General features: G+C 43.7%; 1 protein-coding gene across 1 annotated transcript in view; it reads left to right on the top strand.

Annotated features, from left to right (window-relative positions):
* LOC138487325 (uncharacterized) overlaps positions 1-23,929 on the top strand; it is a 2,513,852-nt gene that overhangs the window by 34,769 nt on the left and 2,455,154 nt on the right. The gene's annotated exons all lie outside the window — the stretch shown is intronic.

A 23,929-nucleotide genomic window follows, 5' to 3' on the forward strand; every position in this document is an offset into this window, starting at 1 on the left:
CCAACTCACTGGTATGTCCTGGCATCTCCTTCTGACTTGCTGCTTCTGATTCTTCACTCATCGGGGCTTCCCTGGCCTTTGACAGCTCCAGTGAGTCTTCCGCTGCCGGTGCTGTCTGTCAATGGAGCACACGCTGCTCCACACGCTTTGGTGAAAACCTCACACGTGGGTGAGATGCAGAACATGGAGAGCTTCCCTATCCTTTGGGACAGCTAGCCTTAATACTGCTTCCTGCTTTGCGTCCTCTGCATCTCTCAGGTGCTCCAACCTTCGCCACATTCTCTGCACAGCGTTCCTCTATCTGCAATAGCGACGGCTCCAACCTCTGCTTCCTCCTGCTGCTTCTTCTTCTCCTTGGCCTGCACCAGAAGGTCTTTTAAATATTTAAATGTCCCGCTCAGGTGTACGTCATTACAACCACTAGAGCGCTCATTTTAGTTTTGTCACTCTAGGCCCCTCTTCCTCGTCTCAGGACTTGGAGCCCATAATGTGCTTAGGTTTGTTTTAAGATCATTTAACCCTCTGTCTTAGTGATTTATAAGATGTACTTTTATGGGAGGATTTTAAAGGAAGTAATGGTTTTCTCTTGGGTTTATAATCCAAGCACAATATAGAATCATAACTACTAAAAGTAGTTGTATTAACTCCCTGTCCCTTATATACATTATGTTCATGTTTACAAAAAGGAAACTCACTCTTGGCACCTTGAGTAAGTCTGGGAGAGGAGGCCCTATGGTGACAACATGTCATTAAATAGTCAGGCATTAGGAAAACCTCATCCTCAGAAGAGGATGAATGCCACGTCTCTCCTGACAGTCACCACATTCCCTTGACAGCCTTCTCCCATGTGATCCTCTCTCCTAATGCCTGCTCCCCAGGCCCCAAGGTTAGGATCAGGTAGCGGCTGCCATTCCCTGGCCACATGGGAGGAATCTTTAGGCTGGGATTCTGTGATGAGTCATCACAGTGGATATGGATGAACCCGGAAATAAGAGGTGTTTTGGCAGGAGATTGAGAGTTTAAATTGGGGATGTTTGAGGATGACGTGTTATTGCACCTGGAGGAGCCCCTTGGTTGATCCCAGAGGTTTTGAGGGATATAGAAAGGAGTATTATGAGTTTGGCGGTAATATGGCAGTAATTCCACCACCGAAGAATTACCATTACTGCAGTGCTGTGTGGCAGAATTACTGCCGTATTACAACTTGGCGGGAGTGTGCATCCACCATTGACAGTAACACTAATTCTGTCTGGCGGGATTACAGCCAAAAACTAAGCACAAAATGGTTATTCCGTCCCTATTCGGTGGAATTACTGTTCCCGCTGGTTCATTTCAAGCTAAATCTGTTGGCGGAATTAACGCCGGCGGAAATATCACCAGCGGAATTTCCACCAGTGAAAAGAATGTAATTGCAGGAAAAGGAAGTACTGTGGCTGCCATCTTTAAAAACATAATCCATTGAAAATCAACCTGTAAGATTGCCATCCATTCCCAGAGGCAATCCCAATCATGTCTGCAGGGAAAAGCAAGGTACCTGATATGCGGGTGCAGAAACCCAAATTCAACAATCGGGAGCTAACAGTCCTGGTGGAGCAGATGGTTGCAAATTCTAAGGAGCCCTATGAGTCACAACAATGAAAGACCACCCAGCAGCTCAAGAATGTCACCTGGGCAGACATAAGGGCCAAGGTAGTGGCCATAGGCCATATCCCATATGACACTGAGGACATGAAAAAGAGGTGAAACGACCTCAAGACAAGAGTCTGTACCCTAATTGCCAACTACCACAGGGAGACTGCTGCCACAGGTGGATGAGCAGGAGACCCTCTACAGCTGACCGCGTGGGAGGAGATGGTCCGCAGCATCCTCCACACGTTGGACCTGGAGGGTGTGGGTTCATTGGAGGTCTGAGCCAGCAACCAGGGAGAACCTGGTGAGTACATGAGTGAATGATGGGCCCATTGCAGAACACCCCTAATAGCATGTAGACATACACAAACTGCCATGCATCCAGGCGACGGCAACCCTGACATTGCATGACCCATGGACTGTCACACATCTGCATAACACATCACAACCGCCCCATGCCCGCACACCAGTCACTCATGCACAGACACCACAGCAAGCATGTTACCAAACACATAGCACATGTCAAGCCAAGAACACCAGTGGACATGTGTCTGAAACTAACAACCACTGCAACTGACCAGTAGCTGCAAGGCCCCATCCTGATGTTACCATGACTCCACCACAACTAGCAAGGCACCCCTGAGCTGACAGTACTAAAGGATACACAAGAAACATCCATCCTGCCCTACATGCACGCACGTGAACCTGTATGTCAGTGATGCACATGACGGCACAGTCCAAGCAAGGCATGACCCCTGCACTGACCATATGCACGCACCTCAAAAAATGCTGTAAACTGGCACACTGTCAGTCACATGAAGTATGCCCCTCTGGAGGCCTAGCACCCTGTGACACCATGGTATTCATGACACTACATGTCAACGCACCTAACACATTTCCATCAAGGTATTGACGCACACTTTCATGTCTCCCAGCAGGCACATAAGACACCCCGGAATCCTCGGAAGGTGCCAGTACCTGGGGCACACCAGCAAGTGCTAAAAAGGCCATAGGCCATGCCTCCGGCAGGAAGAGGGGAGTGTAACAAAAGCCAAAAATCCAAGGGGACAGTGCCGTCCACCTCCATGGACACTGGCATACTGACCACAATTCAACCGCCTACTCCGGCTATTACGGAGGCGGCTGCTCCACCCACAACAGGGGCACGCCCCACCACAGCTGGGGACTCAGGAGTACAAAACAACTTGCCAAATGCTGACAACAGCGAGGCATGTGCCCAGCCCATTGCACCCACTGCCACTATGTAATCTGAGTCGGCCTTCTCCAACTCCAGTCCTGCATGTTCCCCTGTAGGACACTTCTCACCAGAATCCTCCCCACTCTGCAGCCTCTCCCCTGTGCGGTCCTCGTCCTCTCCCTTGTCATGTCGCTGTGCCCTCCACTTTGCGCACTCAGGGCATGGATGACCATGCGGAAATGCGTGCCATCGCACAGGAGCAATTGGGCCATTCACAAGCCATGTACAACTTGATTCAGGGAGCCTTCAGGTGGGTGGCCACATCCATTGACCCAGGGCCATCGTAAGCATTTTTGGGGCCCTGGGCATGGACATCTTTGGGGGCCCCCCTCCATCAAATCAAAGGAATTAAGTGATCAAGTATATCTGTTGGCACCCCCCAACCCCACCGTGAGCAAAACCCTGCCTCGCAGCATTCAAAATAATGTTTACTCCCTTTAATTCCCCTTACCCTCTTCATTCTTGTTCTGATCATTTTGATAAACAAGTAGTATTTGAAGGCCAACATTAGCAATCTACAAGAGGTTACCTCTGTTCTAGTATAGAAACGGGATACTTTTTATCAATAGCATCCGGGAAGGTATGCAGCCTGTAGTATTAATGCAGGACTGTATTTAAACGGTACATCTAACCCAGAATAGGCAGAGAACTCAATTTAGTTGCCTCAGAGAATGCAAAAGTGTTCAAGCATGGATAGAGTCGACCAATTGTAAGGAAGGAGAAAGCTACACATACCATAGCATGGATAGTGAAGGCAGATTAGAAGCTACCAAGAAGGTGCCTCTATCGAGACAGACTGAGATTAGAAGTGGGACATGGTTTTCAAATAGCGTTGCCATTAGAGATCAAGGGAGCAAGTGCCTGTGGTGTGCAGTATATCAATGCTCACTATTATAGTGGAAGCAACCCTATAGCCAGTGAAACCATGAGTGAGGCTTTTATGAAGATCATACCATAAGAAGGAAATCACACTGAGGGGCTGACAAATTTGAAAGGTTTAGGCACTAGCAACACTGAGAGGTTAGGCAATACAAGATTAAATGAGATGCCCAGGATCACATATTGCTTAAGCGGTGAAGCTGGGATTTGTGCCAACTGTGCAATTTCTGCATTTGAACACTTTCTTTTCCAGCTCTTACCATGTACTAAAACAACCTCATTTTATAAAACTGACTTGCAAAGTACACAAATCACATATCCAAACCTGACAATTTTTAAAACCAAAATATTACAGAAGGGTGTTACGCAAAATGGGAATGATTCTAGCTGCATTCTATCCATCAATCCATCATCAAGGGAAGTATATAAGTACCAGCACACCGATTGATGTGATTTAACAGATTTTATCTAGGTATGTCTTTTGTACTTTTAAGCTTTAAAGGGATGGTCTAGTAAAAAATTTTATTTAAAAAATAGATAGGCAACATAAAAAAAAATATTAGCATTCTCTTTTTTAAAACTTCCTATGTAAAATTTTGAGCTATTCAAGCTCAAAATTCGCAAAAGCAAGCACATGGGCGCATCCATTTTGTGAAATGGAGGCCCTCCTGTGCTGGCTTTTGCTTTTGCGGCACTAATGAAGGAAAAGCCAGCCAGCTGTAGTAAACAAAAGCTACCGCTGGGTGGCTTTCCCTTCATTAGTGCTGTAGGCGGAGGACGGGGACCGGAGACCAGAGCAGGAAAGCTGCAGCTGAATCTCGGTAAGTGCTATTTATTTATTTTTTTAAAATAAGCACTAGCTGCGTTTTTTTTTCTAAGTTTTTCTGGGCTGGAGGAGCCCAGAAAACTTAGAAATAAAACCGCAGCTTTAAAAACGTTGTATTTATGTTTGCGGTCGCTTTTGAAGCAACCGAAAACATAAATACAACGTTATTGTGTTGGAAAACGCTGCGGTTTTTCTTTCCAAGTTTCTCAGGCTCCTCCGGCTCAGAGGAGCCTGAGAAACTCGGAAAGAAAAACCGCAGCGTTTTCCAACACAACCGCGTTGTTTCTGCCTGAATCTGCTTTCCCATCTGGGGCTCTCGGGCTCCCCACGGGGAGCCCGAGAGCCCCAAATGGGAAAGCAGATTCAGGCAGAAACAACGCGGCATTGCGGAAAACAACCGCGTTGTTTCTGCCTGAATCTGCTTTCCCATTTGGGGCTCTCGGGCTCCCCACGGGGAGCCCGAGAGCCCCAAATGGGAAAGCAGATTTAGGCAGACACAACGCAGCATTTAGCATTTCCCATTTGGGTCTCTCGGGCTCCCCACGGGGAGCCCGAGAGCCCTAAATGGGAAATCAGCTCTAGGTAGAAACACTACGCGGCATGTAAACATAACCGCGTTGTGTTTCTGCCTGCTGTGGCTTTCACTTTGGGTCTCCGGTGGAGCACCGGAGACCCAAAGTGATAGCCACAGCAGGCAGAAACACATGCGGTTGTGTTGGAAAACGCTGCGGTTTTTCTTTCAGAGTTTCTCAGGCTCCTCCGAGCCGGAGGAGCCCGAGAAACTTGGAAAGAAAAACCGCAGCGTTTTCCAACACAATAACGTTGTATTTATGTTTGCGGTCGCTTCAAAAGCTTTTATACTATTATACAAAAAGCAAAAAGTTGTTTGTGTCAAACAGACCTTAAAATATGCTTGCCCAATGCCTACACTATCTGGTCTGCTCTCTCCTGTCTACCACCCCTTCCACTCAAATGGCCTACATAAGAAGGAAGATCAAGTAATGAGCTAAACGATGCCACAAGCAGGCAAGAAAGCAAACCTCACAGAAGACAGCACAGTAATGCAAGATATATATGATTTGACCAGGATCACTGTATTGTCTGCTGGCAAATCCAGGATACAAGCATGAACACTTTGGTTCCACAGTCTTTTATTCAACTTTTGGACTAATCGTTTATGCTCATATTTGGAGGGGATTGCCTAGGTTTTATAACGCCCCATCTGAACAAACCAATTTGTAGACCTTCACCACACAAATTACATGTTAGTTTTTATAGCAACCCCTATCTGGTGTAGGAACATTGCTGATAATAGCACCTCTTATGCTGCAAAACCAAGTACATATGCAGGTAGGTTTATAAACATCAGACATAGGAAAGGTTCAGCCAGCCTTGCTGCAATGTTCTCTTCTAATCTTTCATATGAACACACATCTCTGCAATGAGTGCTTAATAAACTGAGCTAATGTCTGAACCATTGTGGCACTCAATTTATCAATATGGATTTCAACTTTGGCTATTGCACATGCTCAACATAATTCCCACAAGAAGGAAAGAATGCTACAGAAGTTGTGCAGTATGGAACACACACACTATGTATTCCACAGTGAACACAGAAAGCATTACATGATTAATTGATCAAGGTAGAATGCACTTGTCAAAACAGACAAACAATAGGTTTAGCGCCTCAGGAGAATGCCATAAAACCTCCTGGCGTGTGCTATTTAAGTTTGGTGAACAATGGAATCTTACTTTAGATCAGGCAGCCTTGTGGGGGCCCCCTCCAAGGTGGGGGCCCTGGGCAAGTTCCCCTTTTGCCCTCCCAAAAAGACGTCTCTGCATTGACCAGCTATGCTAATGCAACCAGCACCCTCATCGACCAGAGAGCGAGGGAGCTTGCTGAACGAATCTCTGACTCACATGAGACCATTATAACGATGCAACACCTCTGGGGCAGTGAGCCAGTTAGTTTCTGTGACAGCCACCCCTACAGAGGGGGGTCAGTGACCAGCACGCAGCCCAGGCGCTCCCAGCTCTGCACGTCTCATGCTCCCCTGTCTGCGCAAAAAGAGGACACGAGGAAGCGCTATTGATTAAACACATGGGACAGACTAAGGGTGTGGGGTGGGTGATAGAGTTGGGGATCAGGGTGTGGGGTGGGTGATGGAGTTGGGGATTTGCGTCCGTTGATATGGAAATACATTGTTTAGTCTAGACAATATGTACTGTGTTTATTCTATGGTCATGATAAATGTGCATTCAGTGAATCATCAGTAAAGTCAGAGGTGCATATGTGCTAAGTCAAAAAAAGTTGTCCATGAGGTCCTGGCAGACCATTTGTCCTTCCCTCACCTCCTCACGTATGTCCTGAGGTACCCTGTATTTACCTGCAACGTTTTCCTCATCAGAGCCACGGGGGGAACGGTCATCATGTGGAGGCATTTGTATGTTTCTTTGTATGCACATGTTGTGCAGTATTGCGCATGACTATGATTTTACCCACTTTCTCAGGGTTGTACATGAGTGCACCATCTGTGTGGTGAACGCACCTGAATCTAGCCTTCAGCAGTGCGATGTTGCACTCACTGCATGTCCTAGTCGTCCTGTGGACCACATTATAGGCAGCCTCCTGGGGTATACCAGTGTTCCTCACAGGTGTCATCAGCCAGGGTAACTGCGGAAAGCCTGAGACACCTACAAGAAATGGAATGTACAGTGTTAGACATGGCCGTTTGTCTGTCGAGCTACACGTATATGGGCCTGTTGTGACATAGGGCTTTGTGCGCTCATCTGTGCATGTGGATGACGCACCTTGCATCAATTGTGGCGGAGGGGCATTGGCCTACCAAGTGCACTTTCAGTCACTCACAGTGTATGCAGTATCATTCATCAAGTATTTCTCTATGTGCTGATGTCCCCCATACAGTTGACACTGTGGAGATGGTGGTAGGCCATGTACCACCCTATGACCATGCATTTGCAGGGAATGTATTTGACAGGTGCCTTGCTTTGGTGTCCCTGGTTGTGTTCTGCTACATTGCATGCCAGGATGTCCTCTGGAACCACCTGAGGTCAGTATGTGTAGTGGGGTAAGTCAGTCATGGCTCATAGCCTGTTCATTGCTTTATTGGTGATGCATCATGGGACTTGTAGTTAGCTCACATTACCTCTCATTCCGTTCTCCATGTGTGTCAGTGTGCTATGTCTTTGTTAGATTGACTACTACTACTTACCGTCAAGCCGGGTCCGCTGTCCTCCGTGTGTGTGTGTGTGCATGTACGCTGGTAGGGTGTTGTTTCTCAGTATCATGGCATCATGTGGGGCACCAGGGTATCGGGCGCAGCAGTGGATGATTGTGAGGTCAGCATCACATGTCATTTGGACATTAATGGAATAGAACTGTTTCCTGTTCCGGTATGCCTGCCCCATTGACTGGGGGTACTAATGCCGCATGTGTGCAATCCACTGGCGCAATGGCGTAGAAACGTGTCTTTTCTCCGTGCACCTGAGCATGGGTGGTGGGGATGGAGATGTGTTGATGGGCATGCCTCATGAGCACATCCAGGACTTCTCCTAGCGCCTTTGAGAAATCTGTCTGGGACATTCCATGCAGTATCCCAATAGTGTGCTGGAATCTGCCTGTGGCACAGAAGTGCAGGGCGGACACAAGCTTTACCAGGGCAGGGATGGCAGTTCTGATTGCAATGGCGCTCTGGAGATCAGCCTGGATCAGGGTGAGCCGGTCTGTGATGGTGGGAGGGTCCAAGCAATAGAATGTCACTAATTGATTGTACGTCAGTGTCCAAGGCAATGGGCGGACCTGTGGAATGGGTGCCCGCCGCAGCAGACGTGTCCTGCACCTTTGTGGTGCCTGTCTCCTTCACTCATGGGGTCTTGCATGCTGCTGTAGCTGGATGAATAGTAGCAGGATGTGGATCCCATAATCGATATCTGCTTGTGGCTGCATGTTGCTTGGATGTGTGTTTGGGGAAGGTGTGGGCCTTATATACTCCTGCTGAGTGGAGTTGGTGCACCTGTGGTTAAGATCTCCATCACCTCGGTGCATTTACCTCCATATTTTGGATGGCGGTAACTGCACTGTGTTATTTGCTGAATTACTGCCGATTTTCTGTGGTAATTCAGTTGTTTTTCAATTTGTAATATTGTGGAAATACCATTTCTGGTTCTGCAGTAATTTAGCGGACAGAATTAGCCCCAGTGATAATTCCGCCAGATCTCGGTGGTAATTCTGCCGGCATTGATTCCGCCAGTGGTAATTCCACCAGTGGAATTACAGACAACTCTGTAATTAGGCGTTGTCGTAATTCTGTTACCGCCACTTTTACAGCTTACTGCCAAACCTGTAATGTGTCCCAGAGTCTTAGGGTCATTTGGTAGTCTTCAAAATAAACAAGGAAAAATCAATCCAAGGATTAGGTATTGATTGCTAATTTGCTCAAAGGAGGAGGGTGGGGTGGGTCTCCCCAATATAGAAAGCTATTTCAGGGGAGCTTAATAGTGCACCTGAGTGTGGAAAAGGAGAACAAGTGGGTATACCCAGAGAACTTGCTCCTGGCTCCAGCTACAGTAGGGAAATGGATTTGTTTCCTGATATCGGGACTGCCGAGGAGAGTGCGGCAACACCCTATCGTCAGATGCCTCTGGGCTTTGTGGAGGAAGGGGAGGGATATGAGGGGGCTTTCCACATGGCCTTCCTTCTTTGAGCCATATCTGGGCCCCACCCGATAAGGGATGACATTGAGGAACCTCTCCATTTCTAGACCTGGTTTGACGTGGGCCTGGAGAGAGGGGGTCAGCTGTGGAAAGGGAGCAAATTTAAGGATATCCAGCAGTTAGAAGGGACCTGGGAGTTGGGAGGCTCTTAGCTTTCTCGTCCCCAAGGTTGAATGGGGATTAAAGGCACCAAAGTGGAGGCAAGACTTGCAATGGGACCTTAGACCATTTGAGAAGGTACTGGACTTGTGGACCTGTTTGAAAGGGTTTATTTTGCAGTTGTACCAGGAAGTTGTTAGGGAGACTTGAGTCTCTGGGGAGGCTCTGAGGCAGAAATGAGAAAGGAACTTGAAGAGTGAAATGTCAGATGATGAGTGGCTCTCTCTGTATGAATGCTCACAGAACCTAAATTGCTAATTACTATAAACTCCATCGGATCAAACTGCTCCATAGGTGGCAATACGATCCCTTGCAGTTCTGAAAAATGTTCCGCTTGTCCAGCCCACTATGTTGGAGGGATGTGGAGAGCGTGCATCCTATTGGTATATGTGGTGGGAATGCTGGAAGGTGCAAGCGTACTAGAAAGAGTTTCTAGGCTGGATTAAGGACCTAGAGGGAGTGGACAGGGGCTTGGACCTACTTTGGTCCTGTTTGGGCTGAAAGGTAGCATCCCAGTAGAAGGAAGCTGCGTTGCCATCCGAGAGAGAGTGGGCCAGCAAAGGAAGAGAAATTCAGGCAATGGCAAACCTGATGGCCTTGCTACATGATAGTACCGGGGGTCTTGAACCAGAGGGCACTTCTTTTAGAGAGAAATACTCGATTCACCACCCTTGATTCTATGGACTGTGGGTGATGCTCGGATGTTTGGGGGTGACGGTTCCAGGGGAGGACTTGTTGAGGGCTGGTGGGAGTAGCAATTGTTGAAGTGAAATGCTCTTAAAATGTTTTTTTTGTGGGTGATGGATGTGGGTTTGGGGCATAGGAATAAATGTATTGTTGACTATTATAGCATGACAATAAAATGTATTACACAAAATAAAAAAGTTGGGGCTCCCTACACCCTTGTTAGGTGGCAATTCCTCCAAATATGGTGGCAGTGAGGTCCTCCAGAAGTTTCATGGAGAGGTTAAAAATCACAATTGTGGAAATCTGCAGATTTATTCCTGGGCAGTGATGGGATCTGTTGGGTCCCTTCTGGACGAGTGTGCTCTGCTGGAGAGGCTTATGGTGAACCACTGTAGGCCTGTTCTGTTGCATCCCATGTGTGTGGTGAGGGTGTTAAGGAGGGCTTCATGGTCCTTTGTATTGAAGGCAGCAGAGTGCTTGATGGTAATGAGTAAACAGGGGCCTCCTTTGTCCCGGATGTGTAAGTGTAATTGATAGCTTGAATGGTGGTGGTCTCTCTGCTGTTTTGTGGCCAGATTGTAGTCCTAATTGAGATTGCATGAAGTGATCCTTTCATGTAACTGGATGATGGTGGTTTTTTCAGTCACTTTTCTGACGCAGGATAGGTGATAGGACGATAGTTGGCAAGGTCACCTGCGTCAAGTGTGGCTTTCTTCAGCAGGGGGAGGATCTGTCCCATTTTCAGTGCATCTGAGAAGGGACCTTTTGTCAGAGATGCAGTAAGGATGTTGATAACTGGCACCCTTTACAATGGATGCGGGGGGGCCTGTGATCATTGTAGTTGGTGGGTTTGAGGCCTCCAAGAGTGCTGTTCTCAGGATCACACCTTACCTTGGGTGTTATGGGGTTTCTCTCAGAGAAGAGATAGGATCTGTCATTCTGGGCAACCACTTCACCCTATAGAGGGACAAAGAGTGAGAGTGGCTCCTCTGGAGGGCAGGCTTCAACAAACAAAAAGAAACTCCATTGGAGAAAACCCATGCGATGGTCTGTTCTGAAAAGCAGGCAGGCTCAAGGAGACACGGAAGCCAAATCTGATCAGGATTACCACACAGCAGAATAAAGCAGAAGGAAAGATTGCAAGCAGGCAATAGAGCAAGGTAATAGCAGGCAGGAGGGCAGGCTCAAGGGGAGAACACGGGGGAAGACAGAGCAACAAGGAAAGGAGGGTCATGAGATAAGCAGGACAGCGTCATACCAGCAAGGGAGGAAGTTGTGATGCATCAGCTTACTGGTGTTTTGGCTCCTTATAGCTGTCAGCATAGTGTACAGCAGTTCGGGAATCCCTGCATCAGCGTTCGCTGCTAACATGGGCACAATCTTGGAATGGGCACTGGTGACCGAAGCAGGAGCCATCTTGGAATGGGCACGGCCAAGGGTTGTGAAATCCGATATAATGCCTCATTCCAGACCCAGGGGGACATGGCTTCCAAGGATTTTTCAGATGAAAGTGCCTCAGTAAAAGAGAGGCATGACCATGATCGGCAATCTTCCCAGGTTCTCTCACAGTGTGCATAGCCCTTCCAATCTATCAAATACTTCAGATTTCCACAATGGCATCATGAGTCACAAATCTGCTGAACTTCGAACTGAAGGTGGTAATCATTGAGGATCAGAGGAGGCTTCACCTGATTCTTTCAGAGAGGAGTTCCAGGTTTGTAGGGCTTCAATAGTGAAGCGTGACAGACAGGGTGGATGCGCTTCCAGGAGTGGGGTAGGCGCACATGGAAAGCAGTAGTATTGATGACTTTGCTGATAGGAAAAGGTCCAAAGTAGTGAGGAGAAAATGTCAGTGGCCTTAGATGGGATCGAGAATATTTGGAAGATAACCAGACCTCGTCCCCTTCTTTGGACAGTTGCAATGATCTGCGCCAGAGATCTGCATAATGTTTGATATATGATTGAGCCTGTTGCAGATTACGTAAGGTCTGTTGTTGGTTTTCCTGCAGTTCTTTTAACATGACATCTAAAGTTGGTACAGACGAGTCTTTGTTGTAGGAAATATGTATCCATTTAGAATGAAGACCCTATGTACAAAAGAAGGGGCTAATTCCCAGGAAAGAATGCAATGTGTTTCTGTAGGCGAACTCAGTGGTGGGTAAAAGGGATATCCAGTAATCCAGTGTAGCAGTAACAAAACACCTAGGGTACTGCTCTAGAGTTTGGTTTACATTTTCCGTCTGCCCATTTGAATTTGGGTGGTAGTCTGAAGGTAGATTTCTTTGAATGCCAAACAGAGTTGGGTTCAAAACCTATATTGACGACTTTTAATGGAGGTTATGGATTCAAATAATCTGTGGAGACGAAAAATGTCCTGCAGCAAAACTTGACTCTTCTGAGAGGCCAAAGGCAATTTTTTGAATGCTGAAAAGTGGGCCATTTCCATGAATACATCCACTGTAACCATGATTACAGTAAATCCAGCTGATAAGGGAAGATCTACTATAAAATCCATTGACATTTCTTGCCAGGGTTTAGTAGGTAGAGCCAGTTCTAACAGTCTTCCTGTGGGTTTATTCCTAGAGTCTTGCTTTGTGCACATACTGCACAAATAGTAACATACTCGGGTACTTCTTGCTTGAGAGTGGGCCACCAAAACTGGCGTTGTAATAGATCTGTTGTGTTACGTATTCGTGAATGGCCCACAACATTAGAATCATGGCAAAGGGAAAGCAGTCCTAAACGAAGAGGGAAAAAGAGGTATGTACAGTCGATTGCCTCAGAGCAGCAGGCCTTGAGTAAGTCCAATTTCCTGCAAAAGGACCATCTGGCGGTGCCACAGCAAGATCCAAACAGATTTTTTGCAAAAAGGAGTCCATGACCACGATGAAAGACGTGTTGGGGAGCATCGTCAACCAACTGCCAACGTTTAGCATTACTGTGGCATTTGGGTCTCTGCAGGTCATATGGCGGTAAAATATGGATGTGTGAGGCTCTGCAGTACCTCCCGTATGGTAACTCTTTGAGCTGTCCAGCTGCATCTCTCATAAGTAAAGGGCTCACCTCTCACATCATGGGGCCAGTCTATTTTTGCAAGTTTGAATTCCATGGCAGGACTGACATAGCCTTTATTTCGTTGCGGTAGATAAATTGAGTACTATAAAATGAGGTAGAAAAATAAACTGTTTTCACAGTGCTTAGAAGTGGAGGAAATCTGTCATGAAACACTATATAAGAACACAAATTATACTTTTATTTTTATTTTTTATTTTAGTATTTGTATAGCGCGCTTCAACCCATGGGCATAGCATATAATGCATCAACTGGAATTAGAGCATATTACTGGCTCATTTGAGGCTGAATTTGGCATACATTTATGACTATACCATACTTAAGACATTAATTGGTAGTGCTGTGAAATTTGAAGCTGTGCATGATATATGATAGCAGTATCTACCCAGACAGGTGGGACTGCATATTACATTGGTGACCAAATGATGCACGAGAGACATTAACTAGCATTGGATGGCATCAGCGGGGCATTTGAGTATGTGTTTGCATATAAGGGCGGCACTTGAAAGCTACACCTTTTGAAATAAAAAAGTGCTACCTAGGTGCCAACGCAGAAACATTTTCAATTCAAAACCAAGCCAATTTGTCATTATTTATCTTCCTCTCTCACCGGACATATATTTATATTTAAAATGTTTGTGAGGTGGTCCACCTTACCGACCATTACTGGTAGACTGACCTTCTGCTTTGACCCAAAAGTAGTTGATGGTAAAATGAATAGCACTTATACATTAGCAACAGAAGTAGTTTAGCAGACAAGCTAAGCTCATCAATCGCGCACTTTTATCAGCCTTATCACTGCAGGGATTGACTTTGCAGCACAGGCAGAGCACATAACAGGCAGGGGGATGCAGGAAGACAGCCAAAAGTCTGAAGGGCCACAAATGACCTGATTAGCATGTAATGAGTATCCCTACTTCAGGTCTGCCACACCATACAGAAGGGGTAAAAGATAGCCCAAACTGCTAGGTCACAGCTTTTCTGCATGATATCATAATCAACAATAGACATGTTTCAGTCTCATTGGACATCGTAATTGAGGTGTAGCTTGGGTCCCTAGGCACAGCAGACTCGAGCACTACATCTGGGCATACCTGTCCTATTTGAGATGGCATTTGCCAAACTGAAGGTTGATGGCCAAAAATTGGCCATTCCTATTTTGTCCCTGACAAAAATCCATTCTGTTCAAATTAATGTGATTAGAGTTAAAGGGGGTCATTATAAGTTTGCTGGTCTGGTAAAAGTGGTGGTAAAAGTGGCGGCACTTCTGTGACCAGCACTTTTCCTGGACCGGCAAACTACAAGTTTGCTGGTGGGGGGCTTACCTGATTGACCTCGGGAGGATAGCTTAGGAGCAAAGCGCTCGTCTTGGAAGCAAGACGATGCTGAGCAACCCAGGTTTGATCCCCAGGTCTGCGCTTAGAAACCTGTAGGTATTAAGCTTATTATAAATAACCAATTACAAATACAGTTACCTCCAGCCGAGAGCTGGAGGTAAATCGGGCCCTTTCTGGCAAAAAACAGCCAAGAGCTGGAGGCAAATCGGGTCCCCACCGGCAAAAATCAGCTGGTATTTCTGGAACCAGTATTACCGGTGCTGGAAATACTAGAAATCCCCTACATGGAGTCCTGGAATGGGGATTTACCACCATTGCCAGCACCTGGAATATCCTAGTAATTCTGGGATATCAGACGGCGGTAATGGTAGGTCCATTTCCATGTATCCCGCTGAAATTACCGGTGGGATACTAGTAAACTCGTAATGACCCTCAAAATTTGCTAAACTTTCTACCTAAAATATCACTTCTTTCACTTGTTTGCTGATCAGAGTTGTGACGTTAGGTCAACGTGAGTCACATAATGTCATAATGGAAGTTTACAAGAGGTAGAGCTCCTATTCACCACCCAGTGAAATAAATCTTTCAGTTTTGAAACTTATGAACAATCCTTCTCAATTATTTTCATCTGAATGGGGTGTTTTGTCTGACCATCTCTCCTTCACAATTCTTGCGTTTGCTGTTGTTGCTTCTCTAGCCCCTTACAAGTTCAGCCCTCAGAGCTTTGCCTTTACCCTCTGGTCCTCCTTTTTTCTCTTTTACCTGCTATCCCTGTTATTTATCTTCCCCCATCAGCAGTTGTTAAACTCTCCAATTTGTCTTTATGCCCAATCCGTAGTTTCTGTTCCTCAATTTTCTCCTGTCTCGCCGTATGCAGTTCGTTTTTACCAGCTCTTTTCCATTTCCTTGCCTTAACAAAACCCCTTACAACAAAAAATAAGGAAATCAAAACAAAACTGTGATTCCTACTTATGCTGTCCAAGCCAGGATCAATACCATGATCCCATTTATAAACCCATGACAAATGTACCTCTGTACAGCTCTATGAGTTCCAATCATTGATGTCCACTAGTAAATCCTCAGGCTTACCCTTAGATATGCCTTCACATCATGCCTTTACAAAACCTTAGCAGCACTGGGTCCTTTCTAATAGGCACAAATACCTATACATTTCAGCAAGGTTGCATACCTACAGCTTAAATAAAATAAAATCACCAACCCCTCTGTTCCCAAAGAAATCAATGCTGGATCCACATCTCCAGACACTCACAGAAGACAAGGTGCTCCTTAATCCACTATAGACTGGGTTTTGACCGAATGAGGAACTACATCATTCGCATTGCAATTCCTGAATGGTTTACAGATCAAAGTAGTCTCAGCTGACTTCTCTGCAGCTTTTGACACAGCGGACCTCATATATACCAGCTTTCATAAACAAAGGTTTTGCCCTTTAATGGCTTGCATCATACTTTCAAGATTCTTCCTATGCAGTGAGAACCTGCTTTTTACACTTGATTTTGAGCCTGACACTTATGCTGTTTATTTGCACCATTGTCAATAGGCTCATTCGACTCCATCTACTGCCTTTGACCAATTGACAAATGATTGGAAGACCAATAAGCTCCAAGTTCGCCCAACAAAGACAGAGGACTTATTTGTTGGCCATGCCCTACATTGGTAAGGCAGCTCTAGCTGTTAAGCACTAGCTTCAGAGATCTGTGTGTAATCTGTAATCACATGTTCACTTCCCAGTCAGGATAAATCAGTATTACATTATATATTCTTATAACGTTCTTCGAATTTCTGCTTGAACGTCTTTAGGATTTCATTGGAAAGAAGGGATTTGTTGTTACACAATTGTATCTCATTCGAGGTACGAGGTTGCATTAATCGTCCACTATTGGTAGATTTTTTAGTTCCCTCCCCAGTACATTGCATAGGGGCAGGATCATTTGTTACTGGTTTGGGCAATTTATTTTCAGCATCAGGACAGCCTATTGAAATAGAATTACATTTCAATATAGAATCGCTAATAGGTTGATTTAGTTTCAGTTCACTATCCTGGGGCATAAGAGGAGCCTCAATCATTGTAACAAGGTCGTTTAAAGGTGCATAATCTTTATTAGTATTTTCATTTTTATCCAGATATTCTTTTTTATTTAAATATTTGTATTTATTCTTTAGCACTTTCCTTACATTGGAATTTGAGCTTTTGACTGAAGTCAGGCGTTGTACAAACTGTTTGACATTCAAACTGCTGTTTGATCTCAAATTTCTTTGATTCGTTTTTTTTACAGAGTTGTCAGTTATAGTGTTTTTTGGTCGAATCTTTGTTTTTTTAAAATTAATGTCAAACAGGTTGTAAACCAAGCCTGACTTAACAGCGGGTTCTACCGTTGATAGCAAGGCAGGTTGAACAGACAACTCATTAGTAGCCTCTTCACAATCACTAGGACATATCATTTTTTCGAAGGCCGGAGGTGGACACTTTTGCTGCAAAGTAGTTGGCTCTGGTGATTTTTTATCAAATCTAGAACAGTGCTGCATCATTCGCTCATTTTGTTCATCAATCAAAATATTTCTTTTAGAATTGGCAACAATATCTGGTTTGATTTTGTCATTTAATTTTTTGTCCCAATCATTCATCCATTTAGTAATCCTGTCTACTTTCTTAGATTGTTGCGTGATTTTTATATTTAAGGATTCAAATAGTTTTACCAACAACATGATTGTAGTGCTGTTAGCATTGAGGGTAATTTCCAGCAAGGGATTTTTTTTATCTGGTATATCGTTCAATTAGGGGACAAATATGGGGTACAGCTAACATATTTTTTCCTTGGAGTGGGTTGGGCAAATGATGTTGAACTGTTAGGTAAAGAATCATTTGAGTGATTTAAATAAACTTGGGGACTGGTATAAACTTATTTCAACAGCATGTGAGGGCGAAGCAGTTAACATGGATGATATGTTAATAGCTTGCATTTCTTCATAGTTACTGGGTGGTATTTCATCATCTTGTTCATTATTTAAACGTACACTGACAACTGAAATATTGCTTCCAGATGAGGAATTACCTTTTTTTGTGTTACATAATGGACTAGAGCACATAGACGAGCTTATTTGATCATTGGGTTCATTTCCTTGTGTTGTTAAATCAACAACAGAAGCATTAACAGGTACATTTGAAATTGCAGCCATAATTTGTGTATTAGAAATCGTTTGGTCAGTTGCTTGAACTTCTAATCCTTGTGCAGGAATGTTATTAATTACAAATTCATTTATAGATACATTATTGCAACAATTGGCATCAGAAACAGAATCAATAGAAGTACGTGGAAGATAGAACGGATATCACTATTGACAGTGTTTTTTCCCGTAGAATTAGAAGATTAACCACAAATTTTCCTTTTAATTGCAATGGTTGGTGATGGTTTCATGGGTGAAGCTTTGAGTTGAAGGGACGCACTCGTTATCATGAGGCGGGAGGGCATTCCGGTTTTTAAAGTATATCTGGCTCCTTTTTGAGACATTTGATTAGCCAGATAAAAATTGCTAAATGACCACCACACAAGGGACAGGAAGGACTACTTCCTGAATTGTAAAGGAAAATATAGCAGCAAAATAAAGAGCAGGGAAGTGAAGTCGCGTTACGCTGTCAGCTGAATCAGCTTAACAGCGTAACAGTGACTTCTGAAGCGACTTCCTTGAAGCGCGTGCGCAGAAGCGCATGCTCGGCCCTTTTGTAGGGATTCTGGGAAAAAATGGGCAGAGTTTGCCTGAAAGTAACAAAATAGTATATTTTAGCCTTTAAAGCGTCTTTCAGCAGTTCAAAATAGGGAGAAGAGAGAGTCTTTATACCGCTTTGCGTGTCCTCAAGCAATTCACAGAAGGTATCCACAGGAGCAAAGTGGTCGCAGCATAACAGATACTTCTGAAGCGAATTACATTATTCTGAGGTCGATAAATGGAAGACTATTGGTTAGTATAATAATAACACCAATGGAGATCGTTATTGACCTCCTCTCAGTCAACTAGAATGTTTTAGAGCGCAGTCAATAACTACTGGTATTGACTGCATCCTTAACATTTTCTCTTCAAAAGCAAACAGGGAAACACTAACGCAATTGCCACAGAAGATATATTTAAACCTGATACTTCCTCTCTCAGAGGACCTTTTTTTTGCTGCTTTGCTGCAACATCCTATTTACCACACAAAAGACAAAGCTAAAATATGCGAAAATACTTTCAATTTCTTGTAGGGAAATCCTTTAGTTTTACATGACATGGCACCTAATGCATGCTCATGTTAAACTGTTTCTGTTCATTCAAGTTTACAATTAAAATGCTTCACTTATGAAGACAACCAAGTTATATAAATACTGCAAAATAAAACCACATTTAAATTACTTACTTAGTTTGTCTATTTGGTTTCCTATTAAATGAAAATGTTTTCCCCCACCACCAAAACTCCAAAACATGTATTGCTACTACCACTATGTGCTAATAGCCTTAAAGCTTCGCCTAGGGCCATAACTTGGTGGTGGGTCATTATCCCACGATAACGACCCCTCCCTCGGCCTATATTGCTACATTAATCTTATATTCATAAGTGAAAGCCTCTGGTATGAAGGTATTTATAACTTGACTTCCAGAGTTCACTGCCAATACTGATCTGCGTAGAAATACGGGCAGACTTTTTCAGTCAAACCATTCTTTTCCCCGCTTGGCACCTGTTTGTAATTTGGTCTTCTTTGGAACCCCTGTCTTCTGGTAGGAAAGACCCCAGAATGTGAAATCCAAACTGGCATGCAACTTTAGACACAGGGATAATATTACACTAGCCCTCCACAGACTCTTGTTGGAAAGCTAGAGCTTAAAAAAGACTCTGTATTGTTTGACAATATTTTTTGCAAACATCAGCTGCAAATCCTAAATGAGAAATGTTCAAACCATGTATCATGCAGAACACTAAGCTCTGGCAATATCTTGTAAATACCTATTGCCAACATTTGGGCATTCCACATAGTATACTGATCTACATATCTGGAATGTCCTTCCGCCACCTCAGGTGAAAATTGAAGACTCTTACCCCTACAGCAAACAATGGAAAGTCTTGTTGTTTGGCCACTACGTCTTCGAGACCTGCCTCACAAATCCAGCATAATACTAATGCTGCATAATAGGTAGCAGTCAGCCAGTCTCCTCCTGCTGTTCACGTGCTTCTCAGTTTTCCTTCCTAACTCAGCTGTAGTTGCTCTTCCTTAGAGGTTTCTGCAATCAGCTCATCTTCTCCTTCCCAAATCAGTTAATGTTCACATTGATTGCCCATCTCTACCCTCACACGTTTTCTCCTTTTCCTCTCTCTGCCCCATCTCGTTTTGCATCAAACTCACACCTACCTGTGTTTCCACTTCTCCTCCTCCTAAAATGCTTTGCTATACATGTTTCTTTTCTTTTACCATAAGCAGTTTCTCTTCTCCCAGCCCTTTTCACCTTTACTCCTCATTAGGCACAGCTCTTCCTCTATTTTCACTGTACACATCAGCAATTTTGGATCTTGCTAGATTTTTTCATCTCCCTCCCTGGTTTCTGCTGACCCTGCCACTTCCTCAGCAGCTCCTACATTTGGCTTTCTAACCATTTGTGTCCTGTGCCTCAGTAAATTCACAAGTTGTTGAAAATGACCCTGTATCTGATATAATCTGAGGTTTACAGAAATAGCCCTGCATGCTAACACATCATCTGTGATATAGTGGATATGTTCTCCTTTGACAAAATTACACCAATGTGTAAGCCTGTGCTGGCACTACTTGCAGCATTGAAAATAAGGGTCTGCCAACATGTCCTCCCTACATTCACAGTTTCTATTGTTTAACCGACCTGACATCAAGAAACCTTACCTGTATTTCTATCCTCCCATGGACTGTATCGCTGCAAACATTTTGCTACCCTCCTTCCTCATGATAATCAACTCCTACTTGCAAGATTACCTAGTTATATTTTCATGGAAAACAGCAGTAATCACAAAACCTTTTACTAATGACTTACAATAACAACTTCTTTTTTTTATACAGCACTTCCTACCATTCCATAGCACTGCAAATAATAGATGTTATTAAAAGTCAACTTATTGGTACTCAATTTACCAAGCTCAGAATGCAATGCCATGTTAAAAAAACTTTTATACTATTCCAAATATCCACAGTAGTTGTCTCAGAGTACCTCGGCTTGTCTGGAATTGACATATTTCGCCCTTGCCTGGGGTAACAGAAACCTACTTTGCTGAGGGAAATGAATAGGGAGAAGTTGAGAGGATGGGGAAAGAGGGTCCATGTGCCACAGACATGTGGAAGGGAGGATGCAGAGAGGCAGCGGTATGTTTGTGGTTGCTGGAGTGCATGTAGAACCAGGTGAGGGGGACCATAAATAAGGATTAAAGCAGGGAAGGGATACTCAGATATATTTAGAATCAAGTGGGCTGTCTACGTCTGGCAGTTTTTAAAAAGCAATGGGTAATTAAAGACAAATAATGTGTGGTTGTGTGATGGGCACACAATTTGTTCATGTGCAGCTTCAAGTGTGGTGGCTTTCTGCCTGGTATTAACTTTAATTTTTCCTATGGGGAAGGTCAAGAATAGTACTTTTGGCACTGCCAAGGCTAGCGGCCAGGTGTGACCCATTCAATAATAGATTGGGTGAAAGAAGGATTAACGTGTGGGACAAGCCTGTTTGGACATCTTTTGGACATAAATCAATTTTAGGAATGAACCCCTCTGGGACTTTCCTCTTGGTGTGCTGCTGTTGGAAGTTACAAGTCACTAGGCAGATTATCTGATTCTTTGTTTCAGCCATTGGATCCAGTTAACAAGGTGTTCCAAACTCTGTGTCTCTTCTGGGTCAATGGAGAACCCTTCAGTTTGAAGTACCTCAACTCTACCTAGTATACATTTCAACCTAGTATACATTTCCTTGGTGCAGTCCTCTGTGTTACGAGGGTGCAATAATCTTGTGAAGATCCCTTTCTCATAGGATAATTGCTAAATATATCAGTCATGCCCCACCCACTTTCATTTAATAGAATGCCACAATTTTGATTTATTGGATTAACCCTCTGATTGGTTTGTGTCACTAGTGACCATCTAGAAACACTATCCTTCTAATTTCCATTGGTCCACAGACAAAGGGGTCATTGCCTGTTCCCCGGTCCAGAATAAATGTAGGTCCAATTGCTGATAATTCCGGCACAAGCATTTTTTCCGACCAGGGAAACGCAGGTTTGGCGTTGGTGGCACTGACTTACCACCAGGCCTGAATTGCCAGTAAATTAGGTCCTCACCGGCAAATAAATGCTGGAATCACTGGAACTGCTACTACCAGTGCTAGTAATTCTGGCAATCCCCTTCATGGAGTCCAATGGGACTCCATGGAAGGGTGATTTACTGTCCTTTCTGCCACTTGTAATATCCCAGTAATACCGGGATATCAGGCAACGATAATGTTAGGGGCAGTTTGCCGGTATCCAGCTGGAATTACTGTCACAAGACAGTCAAACCTGTAATGATCCCCATAGAGTGTCATAAAATGGAGTTGCCAGCTTCAATCTGCCCCTTCACGAGGAGTAAGCTGCTGATATCTGTTTAAATGTGTGCTTTCTAAACACCTATATGTCGAGGTTTGTGAGACTATAGCAAATACAATAATATTGTTTGCGCGGCTGTGCTGATTTGCACACCATGTTTCCCATTCATGTGACTCCCAGCAAAGTGGATTTCATAAAATGTATTCATTATAAAAATGTACACATTGCTGAGTATAAAATGAAGTATCTCAAGCCAATGCGGACAGTGTTCATTATGATTGTAAATTAATTCTTCTAATTGTACATATTGCTTATCTAAACACAGATGGCTTTGTCTGCAAGCAAATCGTGTCCACCTGCCTTCCATTCTGAACAATCATGATATTACAATTGATCCTTTGAAAGATGCCTTAGCGTTCCAAATCAACTGGAGTTCATTGATGTAAAATTTCAGTGAATAAAATTAGCCAGTACATTTGTCTGTGACCTGTTTCAGCAAAAGGAAGAAGATTCAAGCGTTCATTTAAACTTTCAAAATGAACAAATAAACATATAATTTGTGATTTGAATTATAAATGTAAGGAAGTATTCTAATGCATTTAAAATAGTACCAGCTTTAATCTGTGTTTTCAAAGAATAAAATGATAAAGCAAAAACTATCTTTCAAATATATCCCAACAGCATGACAATAATAGTGGCACTTTTCTGGGTAAAAGGCTAAACAGAGATGCCTCCCTTTCACTTTCGTGATGACAAAGCAGTGCGAGATTGGAGCATTTCAGAGGTAGAAAGTACACATGTTCATTCACCAATGCACTGTGGTGGCTTTTGTGGGAACCACAGATTTCCCCCAGAAAGGATTAAGTAGTTTGTGCAGCACATAGGAATGATACATTCATGACCCCAATTATTCAGAAACATTGTCATGGTCTACTGCCCGTTCATCACCTTAGATGACTTTCATGCTCTTCCACTGCAGTGCAGAGAGATTTCCAAGGAAGGTTGTGCTTTGGTCTTTCAGGCTCCTTGTCTTCAGAACTCCATGTCCCTTAACCTGCAAGCCATTCCACAAAGTATTTTGAAATGTGGGCTAATGCTTCATTGAGCTAGCTACCTTGCAATTAGAAAGTTAGTCTCTTACAATTAAATATGATTTTATAGTTATGGGTAGTTGGCTAGCATTGGCCATAATAGGTGGCACAGGCCCAAAGTCACTACATTAAGTAACAGAATAATGACCACTTGCGCCACAACCTTGGTTTACAGATAGTGGTTGCCTTCAAACACACATAGTTTTTTCCAAACAAAAACACTGATGATCAGTTTTCATTACATATATTCTTTACTGGATTTCCAACATGTGTTTCTACCTTATCACTAAGGTCTTCTTTTTGACATAACATCTACAATAAATATCATTATTGTATTCTTTTTCGATCCAACTTTAAGGGATTCAAGCAAATTACGAACCTGGATTTATTTTTTTGAAGTATACTATTGAAGCAAGAGAAACAGATTCATGTCTTGGTTGACATTGTGAGGTACTTAGAGTTTCTTAAAAAGCTGCGTCATAGATGAAAAAAGATAATTTTATTGGGTTTCTCTATCCACAGGATGTTAAAAAAGACAGTACAAATAGACGTATTTCTATTGTGTACTTGTGTTAATTTATCTTAAAGGTAGCGTCCAGTTTTTTTCGGTTTTGCTTCATGGTTGAAATATCCCATATTCCTCTTCTGTTCTGGTCTGTATCATTGTTTTCTCAGAAT

Source organism: Ambystoma mexicanum, chromosome 9, assembly GCF_040938575.1.
Source record: "Ambystoma mexicanum isolate Mex_15411 chromosome 9, UKY_AmexF1_1, whole genome shotgun sequence".
Taxonomy (NCBI): Eukaryota; Metazoa; Chordata; class Amphibia; order Caudata; family Ambystomatidae; genus Ambystoma; species Ambystoma mexicanum.